This window comes from Dendrobates tinctorius, unplaced genomic scaffold (genome assembly GCF_039654945.1).
Source record: "Dendrobates tinctorius isolate UK_male_01 unplaced genomic scaffold, ASM3965494v1 ptg000070l, whole genome shotgun sequence".
Classification (NCBI taxonomy): Eukaryota; Metazoa; Chordata; class Amphibia; order Anura; family Dendrobatidae; genus Dendrobates; species Dendrobates tinctorius.
In genome coordinates this window covers 42,138,617-42,151,432 of record NW_027361738.1, presented here as the reverse complement: position 1 = coordinate 42,151,432, position 12,816 = coordinate 42,138,617, and positions in this window count along the sequence as shown.

Sequence of the window (12,816 nt, the reverse complement as noted above, 5' to 3'; positions counted from 1 at the left end):
TAACATGGGACCGTCCTGTAGTAAAAGAGACAACCAATCAGATTAAGGCTTTCATGTCTTACTCTGCTCTGGAAATGTAAGCTGCAGTCTGATTGGTTGCAAAGGGCATTGCAGTTCTAGGTGTGTGGTGCTGACCTCTGTCTCTTAAGGGGCCACACAGACGTGAAAGGACCACTGTGCAAGGACACTATGGGGGTCTTCAGACCAATAGTTCTGTCGGTGACAGAAATGCTGGTGTGGAGGTGGGTTCCCTGGACCTCTCGGGCTCCTGTGCGGCTGCACCAATGATATGTTCGCCCCTCTGACTATACATACCATAGAGGGAGGTCCCAATTCAGGACCCCCATCACTACGCCAGAAGGGCGTAAGGCGTATTGCACCCCACTTAAACGGTAAATGGACGCCATGTCCATGTGTGCTGCCACTAAGGCTCCTTACACATCTACTTCACAGTCTCCATCGCAGATTTCCTCACATGTTTCAAAATATGGTGCTGTTCTCTACCACAAAATGTCGGCTGCTTCATTGGGACCCTCACAGACCCCATTATAAAAGCCTCCATTCTCAGTGGGCTCAGCCGATTGTCTAATGTGTTATGGGGACCCCCTGACATAATGTCGTGGGATATAAGGAACCAGAATGGCCGGTTTCAGACTGTTGATCCCAGGGCTGTGGAGTCGATAAGCCAAACCTGCGACTCCCAACTCCTCAATTTCCCTTACACCAACTCCACGACTCCGACTCCCACATGTATTGCTTATATTTAAGTGAAAAATTGATTGTAGTACAATGTGAACATCAGACATTTAATCATTGCTATGATCCAATAATCAAGATATTTAGATAGAACATAATATCTATTTATTGGAATACAACTTTAGAACACAAAAAACTGTAATAAATTGTAAATATGTAATACACTGTATACATGTATACGGTACAGACCAAAGTTTGGACACACCTCATTCAAAGAGTTTTCTTTATTTTCATGACTATGAAAATTGTAGATTCATTCTGAAGGCATCAAAACTATGAATTAACATATGTGGAATTATATAATTAACAAAAAAGTGTGAAACAACTGAAAATACTGTATGTCTTACTGTATATTCTAGGTTCTTCAAAGTAGCCACCTTTTGCTTTGATTACTGCTTTGCACACTCTTGGCATTCTCTTGATGAGCTTCAAGTGGTAGTCACCAGAAATGGTCTTCCAACAGTTCCCAGAGATGCTTAGCTCTTGTTGGCCCTTTTGCCTTCACTCTGCGGTCCAGCTCACCCCAAACCATCTCGACTGGGTTCAGGTCTGGTGACTGTGGAGGCCAGGTCATCTGGTGTAGCACCCCATCACTCTCCTTCTTGGTCAAATAGCCCTTACACAGCCTGGAGGTGTGTTTGAGGCCATTGTCCTGTTGAAAAATAAATGATGGTCCAACTAAACACAAACCGGATGGAATAGCATGCTGCTGCAAGATGCTGTGGTAGCCATGCTGGTTCAGTATGCCTTCAATTTTGAATAAATCCCCAACAGTGTCACCAGCAAAGCACCCCCACTCCATCACACCTCCTCCTCCATGCTTCACGATGGGAACCAGGCATGTAGAGTCCATCCGTTCACCTTTTCTGCGTCGCACAAAGACATGGTGGTTGGAATCCAAAATCTCAAATTTGGACTCATCAGACCAAAGCACAGATTTCCACTGGTCTAATGTCCATTCCTTGTGTTCTTTAGCCCAAACAAGTCTCTTCTGCTTGTTGCCTGTCCTTAGCAGTGGTTTCCTAGCAGCTATTTTACCATGAAGGCCTGCTGCACAAAGTCTCCTCTTAGCCCTGTTTCACACTTCCGTTTTTTCAAATCCGTCAAAATCCGTTGGTTTCCGTAAAAAAACGGATCCGCCATTTTTTTGCAGGATCCGTTTTTTTTGTCCCATAGACTTCCATTAGTGGTTACCGCGGATCCGTCAAAAAAACGGATCCGTTTTTTAAAAAACGGATCCGTTTGCATCAGTTTCCGTCAAAAAACGGAAACGGATCCGTTTGGCGGACACAAAAACGGAAGTGTGAAACAGGCCTTAACAGTTGTTGTAGAGATGTGTCTGCTGCTAGAACTCTATGTGGCATTGACCTGGTCTCTATTCTGAGCTGCTGTTAACCTGCGATTTCTGAGGCTGGTGACTAGGATAAACTTATCCTCCGCAGCAGAGGTGACTCTTGGTCTTCCTTTCCTGGGGCGGTCCTCATGTGAGCCAGTTTCTTTGTAGCGCTTGATGGTTTTTGCCAATGCACTTGGGGACACTTTCAAAGTTTTCCCAATTTTTCGGACTGACTAACCTTCATTTCTTAAAGTAATGATGGCCACTCGTTTTTCTTTACTCAGCTGCTTTTTTCTTGCCATAATACAAATTCTAACAGTCTATTCAGTAGGACTATCAGCTGTGTATCCACCAGACTTCTGCACAACACAACTGATGGTCCCAACCTCATTTATAAGGCAAGAAATCCCACTTATTAAACCTGACAGGGCACACCTGTGAAGTGAAAACCGTTTCCGGTGACTACCTCTTGAAGCTCCTCAAGAGAATGCCAAGAGTGTGCAAAGCAGTAATCAAAGCAAAAGGTGGCTACTTTGAAGAACCTAGAATATAAGACATACAGTATTTTCAGTTGTTTCACACTTTTTTGTTAATGATATAATTCCACATGTGTTAATTCATAGTTTTGATGTCTTCAGAGTGGATCTACAATTTTCATAGTCATGAAAATAAAGAAAACGCTTTGATTGAGAAGGTGTGTCCAAACTTTTGGTCTGTACTGTGTATATATATATATATATATATATATATATACACACACACATATACACACACTATGACTTATCTCGGCTAAGATAAAGCCTAGATCCTCAGGCTACATTCACACTATGGGCGTAGCCAGGATCAAACCTAGGGGGGGGGCAGAATCTGATACTGTTCCGCAGAATTTCATACTGCACACCTCAGCTGCTGCAGAACCTCATACTTCACACCCCTACACTTGAAAATAAAGCCTGCACCTTAAGAAGATGTGGTGATGAATGCAGTCTATTTATTCCAACTGTCAGTTGATGTTGATGTTACTGAAGACGAGCAATGCCTGTCCTGGGCGTCCTTTTGGGCAGCTATGAGGTGTACCTGACTGGTGCTAAAAAAAAAGGAGTGTTAGTCTGTGTGCTATCCGGCTTTCATTCTTTTTGGTACAGATATGATATGGATAGACAGATATGGATAAATGGATATATAGATGGAGCAGATTTCTAATCTGCTTTTGCTATTGAAAACATTATCTATGAGCTCAAAAACCTTTCAGGTGATGCGTTTTTTTAAAAAGCTGATCTGCGTTTGCAACTGAAAAACGTAGTCTCAAAAAAGGCAGGAAAAACGCTGTGTGTGAATGTAGCCTTAGATCAGGAATAGAACAGTCATTTATAGGACATTTCATAACTTTCCCAAATTCCTATGAAAAAAATATTCAGCATATTCTGCATTGAACTACGGTACCCAATTTATTATATATTTTAGGAGTCGGAGTCGGTCCATTTTATACCGACTCCAACTCCGACTCCACCAAAATGAGCACCGACTCCGACTCCACAGCCCTGATCCTTTTATTGGTGACGTTCTAATCACGCAGGTATATCCGCATGTGTTCATTGAACAATGCTATTTTATGGCATCCAATACATATCTATCGTGGAAATTTCTGCTGCGGAGACTAGCTTCTTGGCAAGAGAAATTGACATGCTGCGGCTCGTAAACCTGCACAGTGGGGGGGATTTTCGCTGCATCAAATAGAAGCACAACAGGCATGGGATTTCTATAAATCCCATCCACTGTGCTTGTGCTGTACAACACAGCTGCTTCCAAAGCGCTACTATTCCTGATCGTGGGCACATACCCTGAAAGATCATCTTTCTCGGCGGTGGATCACTGTAAACAGGACTCGCACTGCTGAGAACTATGGCAGGCTATGCGCACTGAGAGCTGTAGTAAAGATCTATCAGTGCTCATCATTTACTTTGGTTTGCCTATTTAAAGGGAGCCTGTCACCTCGTTTTTCAGTTATAACCTGCAGCCACTGCCTATCAGGGCTTATCTACAGCAGCCCCCGATCTAACCTGAAAGATAAGAAAAACAAGTTTTATTATACTCACCCGAGGCAGACCGGTCCGATGGGCATCGCAGGTCCAGGTCTGGCGCCTCCCATCTTCATACAATGTCATCTTCCTTGCTTCATGTCGCGGCTCCTGCGCAGGCGTATTGATCTGCCCTGTTGAGGGCAGAGCCAAGTACTGCAGTGCGCAGGCGCTGGAAAATGTCAGAGAGGCCCAGCGCCTGCGCACTGCAGTACTTGGCTCTGCCTTCAACAGAGCAGATCAGTACGCCTCCGCTGGAGCCACGACATGAAGCAAGGAAGATCACGACATCGCATGAAGATTGGAGGCACCGGTCCTGCGACACCCATCGGACCGGACCGCCCCCCGAGTGAGTATTATAGAACTTGTTTTTCTTATCTTTCAGGTTAGATCGCGGGATTATCTACAGCATTATAGAATGCTGTAGATAAGCCCCGAAAGGCTGTGGCCGCAGCTTATAGCTGAAAAACGAGGTGACAGGTTCCGTTTAAATAGGCTTTTTAACAACTGCCAATCAGTAATAGTTTATAGATCTGTTGTCGCATCGTGCCAGCCACATTGCTAAATTTGGCTTATGCAAACGAGCTCTCCTATGTATGGAGGAGAGAAAACTGTATGCTGAACGATCATTTGACCACTAGGTATCTATTGTGCATGTAGCCTGTATGTCAGCTGGAGTCCATTAAGCAACGGATCAGGCACTACAGCACAGTTTATGTTATGAGTGTAAACTAGCACAGTTGCAAAGAAAGCCTAAAGCCCCCCGTTACACACTGCGATATCGCTAGCAATATCGCTGTAAAGTCACCGATTTTGTGACGTTGCAGCAATATTGCTAGCGATATCGCTGCATGTGATACTTACCTCCGACCCGCTCCCCCCGCTGGTTATCGCTGATCGCGCGAGAAGCTCCTGGACCATTCCTCGTCGGTCACTTCCTGAGGCGCTTCCTGTGGCGCCGACGAGCGACGCATGGAGCCGGGCGGGAGGACGCAGGATCGCCGCGTCTGACAGGTAAGTAGCGATCCCCGTCCCCAGCGATGTCGCTGGTGAGATCTGCCTGTGTGGCAGCTCACTAGCGACCACTTAGCGATGCACCAGCGATCCTGACCGCGTCATATCGCTGGTCGGGATCGCTGGTGCATCGCTAGGTGTAACGGTACCCTAACAGTGCCCCTATACTCCATATAAACAGTGCTGTTGTAGTACTTCCCATCACACAGTATCAAAATTACAACACTGTCCCACTTGAGACTCCCTGAGTTTATTATATTTTTCCTCCAGTGGCTTGCAGTTGTTTCTGGATCCCATCTGGAAGTACTTTCCTCCAGTTGTTATTTCCATAAGGCTGGGTCTACATAGTGACGTGTCACACAACCACACACAGCTGTGCAACTTGCTGTTGCACTCTGTTTTAGAGCTGTAAAAAATGCCAAATTGCAGAGCAGTCACACACAAGTTGCAGTCACATTTGATTTGGATTGAAATCTATGGCAAGTGAGTTGCCTGCAACTTGTAAGAGAATACAACACACTTGCAACTGTGTTGCAGGAAGTCGCTGGTCGCAATTTCGACACCATAGGAGATTATTAGATACAGTGTCACAATGCGACACTGCGATGAGTGTTAGGCGATGTGTAGCCCCAGCCTTATGCTTCTACGTTCTTTTAAAATGACTAGTGTTCTGAAATCAATATGTTCTGAAGAGCCACCTCTTTGGACAAGCCTGCAACCTGCAGCAGTCTTCGTTCCACCATACCGATGCACAACCACCTCTTCCCTCACCTACTGAATCTTCATCCATCCCTTGAACAATGTGAGCCCTCGCAGGCAGGATCCTCTCTCCTACAGAATCAGTCAGTCACTTGTATTGTTTAAGATTACTGTATTTGTTTTTATTATGTATACCCCTCCTCACATGTAAAGCGCCATGGAATAAATGGTGCTATAATAATAATTATTTGTTCTAACTACATAGAACAATGTGATATTGCACCTACTTGCTTTAAGCCAGCATTAGTAATCCGTTCTCATTCATTCCTTGTTTGTGCCAAAGATTGTTTGTGTTCATCGGTCCTTGAGTGACCAGGGGTTTATACCTTGAGTTCATCCCCTGGATTTCCATTCATGATGGCATCTCTTAATTGTAGACTTTCACAATGTTATGAGCTAACAAAAAAAAGGTACAAAAGAGTGTTTGGAGGCTTACTGTAAATAACCGTTATAAAAAATAGCTTCTATTAAGTATATATTAAAAATGACCCTTAAAGAGTGAGAAAAGTGCTTAGGGCTAGCAAATAAACTAATAGGGGGTGGACTGATCAGATGAAGTGGTCCTAGAACACACCTTCCTGTCTGCAGAGGTGGGAATACCATGAAAAGATTAACGCCCCCGCTCAATCGTCGACTGTTCCTAAAGGCCCCGTTACACACAACAATGTCCCAGCGATCCCACCAACGATCCGACATGGATGGGATCGCTGGGACATAGTTAGACAGACTCACCAGTGAGCAAGCTGGTTTCCAAGGTAAACAGCGGGTATCTAAGAGCCGCGCGGCTCTTAGATACCCGCTGTTTACATTGGCAACCAGCTTGCAGCATCGCTGATCGTTGGTCTCTCGCTGTCACAAGCAGCGATGTGCGCTGGCCAGCGGGAGACCAACGATCAAAAATTGGCCCAGGACGTTCGAGAGCGATCAGCGATACCCGGCAAGGGGGCCGGTCGCTGATACATGTCACACACAGTGATATCGCTGGCGAGATCGCTGTGGCGTCACAAAATCAGCGATCTCGCTGGCAATCTCGCTGTGTGTGACAGGGCCTTAACCTAAAAAAAAAAACAGATAAGGGACCAATATCAGTTGACAATAGCCCTGATAGCAAATACCTCAACTGTGGAATGGATATTCACAGGGGAATTTACAACACAGATTCTACAAGACTGTATACTGAGGAAGGTCCTCAGAATCTATAAAGAAATTCCTCAAAAATATATAGAATAAAAATAAAAAATAAGGACACAGGATATATAATACCCTAAGCTAGAGGACTGAGTGCATGTGCTGGAGCCAGTGCCAAAGAAATCAGTGCAACACATACACACACAAAGCCGATGTGAAGAAGGGGTGCACTATCGCTAAGGCTGGAGCCTGCTGCACACCCTCCTACTTGCGGAGGTTGGTACGGTACCCTAAATTGAGAGATGGCGCCCCCACTCGTGTGTCGTCTGGCTCTAGGCTACTCAAGGAAGCCCTATAATAAGACGCTTATGTAGAAAAAAGACCATGATAGTGTCACGGGTGTGCCAGGTGCATCAGACAGCCATTTTGGATCTGTCTGTAGAAGGTCATTGCACTTGGCTTTTCAAACACCTTCTTGATTTTTACATCTCTGTTATGGAGTGATATCCTTCTCTCTTTAGGACCTAGCAGCGACCTCCACCTTCTGCTGCTTATTGAAACACCCTTGCTGAATGTTTAGGCTATGTGCACACGTAGTTTTTTGGGTGTGCAGATTTTGTAGAGAAAACCGCAGGTAAATCCGCAGGACAAAAGTCCTGCGGTTTTGCCTGCTGTTTTGCCCTGCGGTTTTACACCTCATAATGGATGAGGTGTAAAACTGCAGCGTTTCTGCACCAAACAATTGACATGCTGCGGATTGTAAACCGCGCAGAAAAATCCGCAGCATGTGCACAGCGTTTTTTAATTTCCATAGGAAATAAAGGTTCTGTACAACGCAGCAGAATCTGCTGCAGACCCGCAGGTGCAGAAACACTGCGGAACCGCAGCAGAATCCGCACCGTGTGCACATACCCTTAAATGTTTAAATACCCTGAGTCCCTTCAGCTAGGCGTTGGTGTTAGCTCTATTTACCTCTGTCTGTTGGAAGTGCTAGAAGTCAACTAGTTTCTTCTTGGAGGGTTGCTTTTGTGAGCTCTTGTGTCATCTCAAGCTAAGGCCTGTTTCACACATCAGTTTTTAAGGTCAGTCGAAATCCGCCAAAATAGCGGAAAACGGATCCGCAGGCGGACTGACAGCAACGGGTGTCACCGGAGTGGCGGATGGATGGATCCGGGGAAGGTAAGAATTTAAAGGAACCCGCTCCCGATTGCAGAGATGGCAGCGAGAAGATATCGGCACGATCTCGCGGCATTGCAGATATCGGCGCGATCTCGCATGGTCTCGCGGCATAGCAGAGATGTCCGCGGAGAGGGAGAGAGATTTTAGCGGCTCTCGGGATGGTAGTCAAGGGTTAAATTGCCTCCCGGAGTGAAAATAGCGGACCGTCACTGCAAAAAAATGTTGCAGGGTCCATCTCATCCGCCCAGAAGCCGCTAAAATCTTGGCGGATCCGTACAATAACAGGTGTGACGGACGACCGTCCGCCAATAATGTAAGTCTATGGGTGTAAAAAACGGATCCGCCCCTTTTTTGGCGGACCCGTTTTTTACAAAAATTTGCGGATCTTGACTGATGGCAAAAAACTGAAGTGTGAAACAGGCCTTAGGCTATGTGCACACGTAGTTTTTAGTCTCTGCGGATTTTGTAGAGAAAACCGCAGGAAATCCGCAGGACAAAGTGCTGCGGTTTTTCTGCGGTTTATCTGCGGATTATCTGCGTTTTTTCCGCGGTTTTGCCCTGCGGTTTTACACCTCATAATGGATGAGGTGTAAAACCGCAGCGTTTCTGCACCAAACAATTGACATGCTGCGGATTGTAAACCGCAGCAAAACCGCGCGGAAAAATCCGCAGCATGTGCACAGCTTTTTTTTATTTCCATAGGAAATAAAGGTACTGTACAACGCAGCAGAATCTGCAGCGTTTCTGCAGAGCCAAAAACGCTGCGGAAACGCAGCAGAATCCGCAGCGTGTGCACATACCCTAAGTGACCTGCGGCACTAGCGGTGGATACCGCGTTCCTCCAGGCCACACAGCGCCACCACCCACCAACGACCGCTATCCACACACTACCAAAGCTGTCACCTTCCAATTGCTGATATAAATATATTAATCCCATGTGTGAGATTGACCTTTCAAGGGATTCCACTTTATAATACACATATACTGAGGATATTATACTGATGTCCATCCTTCTAATTTTCTGCCCAGATCTCCAGATCTTTTGTTGACATTTTGGCCCATATTTTTCTTATGAGTGGTGCTTCATTCAAATATTCAATGATTCTTTGAACATGAGCAGTCTTGGGTACTGATGAAGGCTTATTGTCATAGCCGAAACGTCTATTGCTTGTGACTGCAAATAAAATCCTTCACATATCGCAAAAGTTGAGTGCCAAAAGTTTTTTCAATTACTTATTCTGGTGTGGGAACCTTCTTTTTGTGCATGTACTCAGTAGTGCCACGATATATTTGAAATTGTATCTCAAGCTAAGTGTAGTCCCTCATTTGTCTTCCTGCTTCCTGCTCCTGCTCTAGTGGTAGTGGGGGCAGACTAGCACTCACCGCGTCCCCTCCCAGGGCCTATCGCTAGGGGCAGTCAGGGATTAGGTTCCTGCTCGACGATAGGTGTGGAACCTATTTAGGGACGTTTAGGATAGACAGGGTGTTGTCATATCTGCCTAGGGATCTCCACTCGCCCCTTTCCTAGTGTTTGGGCTCCCTCACCCTCTTCCTGTTGTTGTGCACTTAGCTTCTCCCTCACACATCCTGACAGATAGATCAAGATATCTGCGGGTGTAGGTCTGAAGGTGGATATTGCAGAAGAGAAGTTGTTAGAAGAGGTTGTAAATGGGATTCCGTCTGTGGACTAGTAATAGAAGGTGCAACACAAGGTATCTAATAGATTGGTGTGTTGCAAATGGAAGGTGATGGTCCGTGAACTACTCAGAAAGTACAGAAAAATCCCATGCCTGCCTCAACACACTGTCAATCATCCAGGTACCAAAAATGAATGCAACACAAAATTAAACAGACATCATAACAAAGATATCCAGGGTGTCTGTACACTTGCGGTGTACATTCCTAGTGACCATATTGATATCAAAGATCATATTCATGATAACTAGAGAAGATAAAGGTCATTAGAAAAGCAGTATGAAAAAGGTTAACAGATAAGATAACATTGTCTCACTGAGGAGACTTAGTGATAAACAGTCATTAACGATGCAAAAAAAGTTATAACCATATTACTTATCTTTAGCTGCTACTGCTCCTAATGTGAGGCAACCTCATCTGCAGGACACTGGTCCGCCATTATGCCTATCGATCTCTGATCTCCTGATGAACCCGGCTATGGGGGAAAACACGTCAAGATTACATTAGGAACAGTGAGACTAGGTTATCTTATCTGTTAACCTTTTTCATGCTGCTTTTCTGATGACATTTATCTTCTTTAGTTATCATGAATATGCTCTTTGATATCAAGATCCTATCCCAATATGTAGTAGTTGTAATAATAATAATATTAGCAAATTCCTCCAGTTAGGACAGTTAGAAATGTAGTATAGCTCTTCTGATGCAATATATAACTTTCGCAATGCAGGGCATTACAGTAGCTTAGGAATCCATGGTTATGACCAGTAACAACTATAACACTATGTGAGATGTTGCAGCCATGGATGCCTAAGCTACTGCAATGCCCTGCACATGGGGTAAGCGGCAGAACAACAGGAACTAAACTACATACAGTTGTGTCAGATAGTACTCAGTTTCTTCCTGAAAATGATTGCAAACACAAATTCTCTGGTATTATTATCTTCATTTAATTTGTCTTAAATGAAAAACACAAAAGACAATGAAGCAAAAAGCAAAACATTGATCATTTCACACAAAACTCCAAAAATGGGCAAGACAAAAGTATTGGCACCCTCAGCCTAATACTTGGTTGCACAACCTTTAGCCAAAATAACTGTGACCAACCGCTTCCGGTAACCATCAATGAGTTTCTTACAATGCTCTGCTGGAATTTTAGACCATTCTTCTTTGGCAAACTGCTCCAGGTCCCTGATATTTGAAGGGTGCCTTCTCCAAACTGCCATTTTTAGATCTCTCCACAGGTGTTCTATGGGATTCAGGTCTGGACTGGCCACCTTAGAAGTCTCCAGTGCTTTCTCTCAAACCATTTTCTAGTGCTTTTTGAAGTGTGTTTTGGGTCACTGTCCTGCTGGAAGACCCATGACCTCTGAGGGAGACCCAGCTTTCTCACACTGGGCCCTACATTATGCTGCAAAATTTGTTGGTAGTCTTCAGACTTTATAATGCCATGCACACGGTCAAGCAGTCCAGTGCCAGAGGCAGCAAAGCAACCCCAAAATATCAGGGAACCTCCGCCATGTTTGACTGTAGGGACCGTGTTCTTTTCTTTGAATGCCTCTTTTTTTCTCCTGTAAACTCTTATGTTGATGCCTTTGCCCAAAAAGCTCTACCTTTGTCTCATCTGACCAGAGAACATTCTTCCAAAACGTTTTTGGCTTTTTCAGGTGAGTTTTGGCAAACTCCAGCCTGGCTTTTTTATGTCTCGGGGTAAGAAGTGGGGTCTTCCTGGGTCTCCTACCATACAGTCCCTTTTCATTCAGACGCCGATAGTATGGGTTGACACTGTTGTAGCCTCGGACTGCAGGGCAGCTTGAACTTGTTTGGATGTTAGTCGAGGTTCTTTATCCAACATCCGCACAATCTTGCGTTGAAATCTCTTGTCAATTTTTCTTTTCCGTCCACATCTAGGGAGGTTAGCCACAGTGCTTGATGACACTGCGCACGGTAGACACAGAAACATTCAGGTCTTTGGAGATGGACTCGTAGCCTTGAGATTGCTCATGCTTCCTCACAATTTGGTTTCTCAAGTCCTCAGACAGTTCTTTTGTCTTTCTTTTCTCCATGCTCAATGTGGTACACACAAGGACACAGGACAGAGGTTGAGTCAACTTTAATCCATGTCAACTGGCTGCAAGTGTGGTTTAGTTATTGCCAACACCTGTTAGGTGCCACAGGTAAGTTACAGGTGCTGTTAATTACACAAATTAGAGAAGCATCACATGATTTTTCGAACAGTGCCAATACTTTTGTCCACCCTCTTTTTTATGTTTTGGTGTGGAATTATATCCAATTTGGCTTTAGGACAATTCTTTTTGTGTTTTTTCATTTAAGACAAATTAAATGAAGATAATAATACCAAAGAATTTGTGTTTGCTATCATTTTCAGGATGAAACTGAGTATTATCTGACTGAATTGCTGGGGTTTCAATACTTTTGGCCACAACTGTATCTAATTGGAGGTTGTTATGATGAGTCACCGAAGGAGGAAGAAACAAAATACTAGCTAAGTCCAGAAAAACCAGAGAGGTTGGCAGCTATCGGATTGCAGACCCCTGAACCTATCCACAACAACTAGCAGTAGCCGTGGGGGGTTCCTACGGTGCCCTAGACCCCTCGATCACAGCCGGAGAACTACATAGCCTAAAGACAGAAAGGGGAAAAACTAAACTGCCCCAGAGCAGACCCCAAAGCAATAGGCAGCCCCCAACATATAATGACGGTGAAGCAAGATGAAAACACTAACACAGATAGAAAGATAGGTTGAGCAAATGATGGGGCCCAAGCTAACTAAATAGGACAGGATAGGAAAGCCGCTGTCTGCCATCCGCAAAAACCCTATCCAAAATGTGCCAACAGACTGATAGGAAAAAC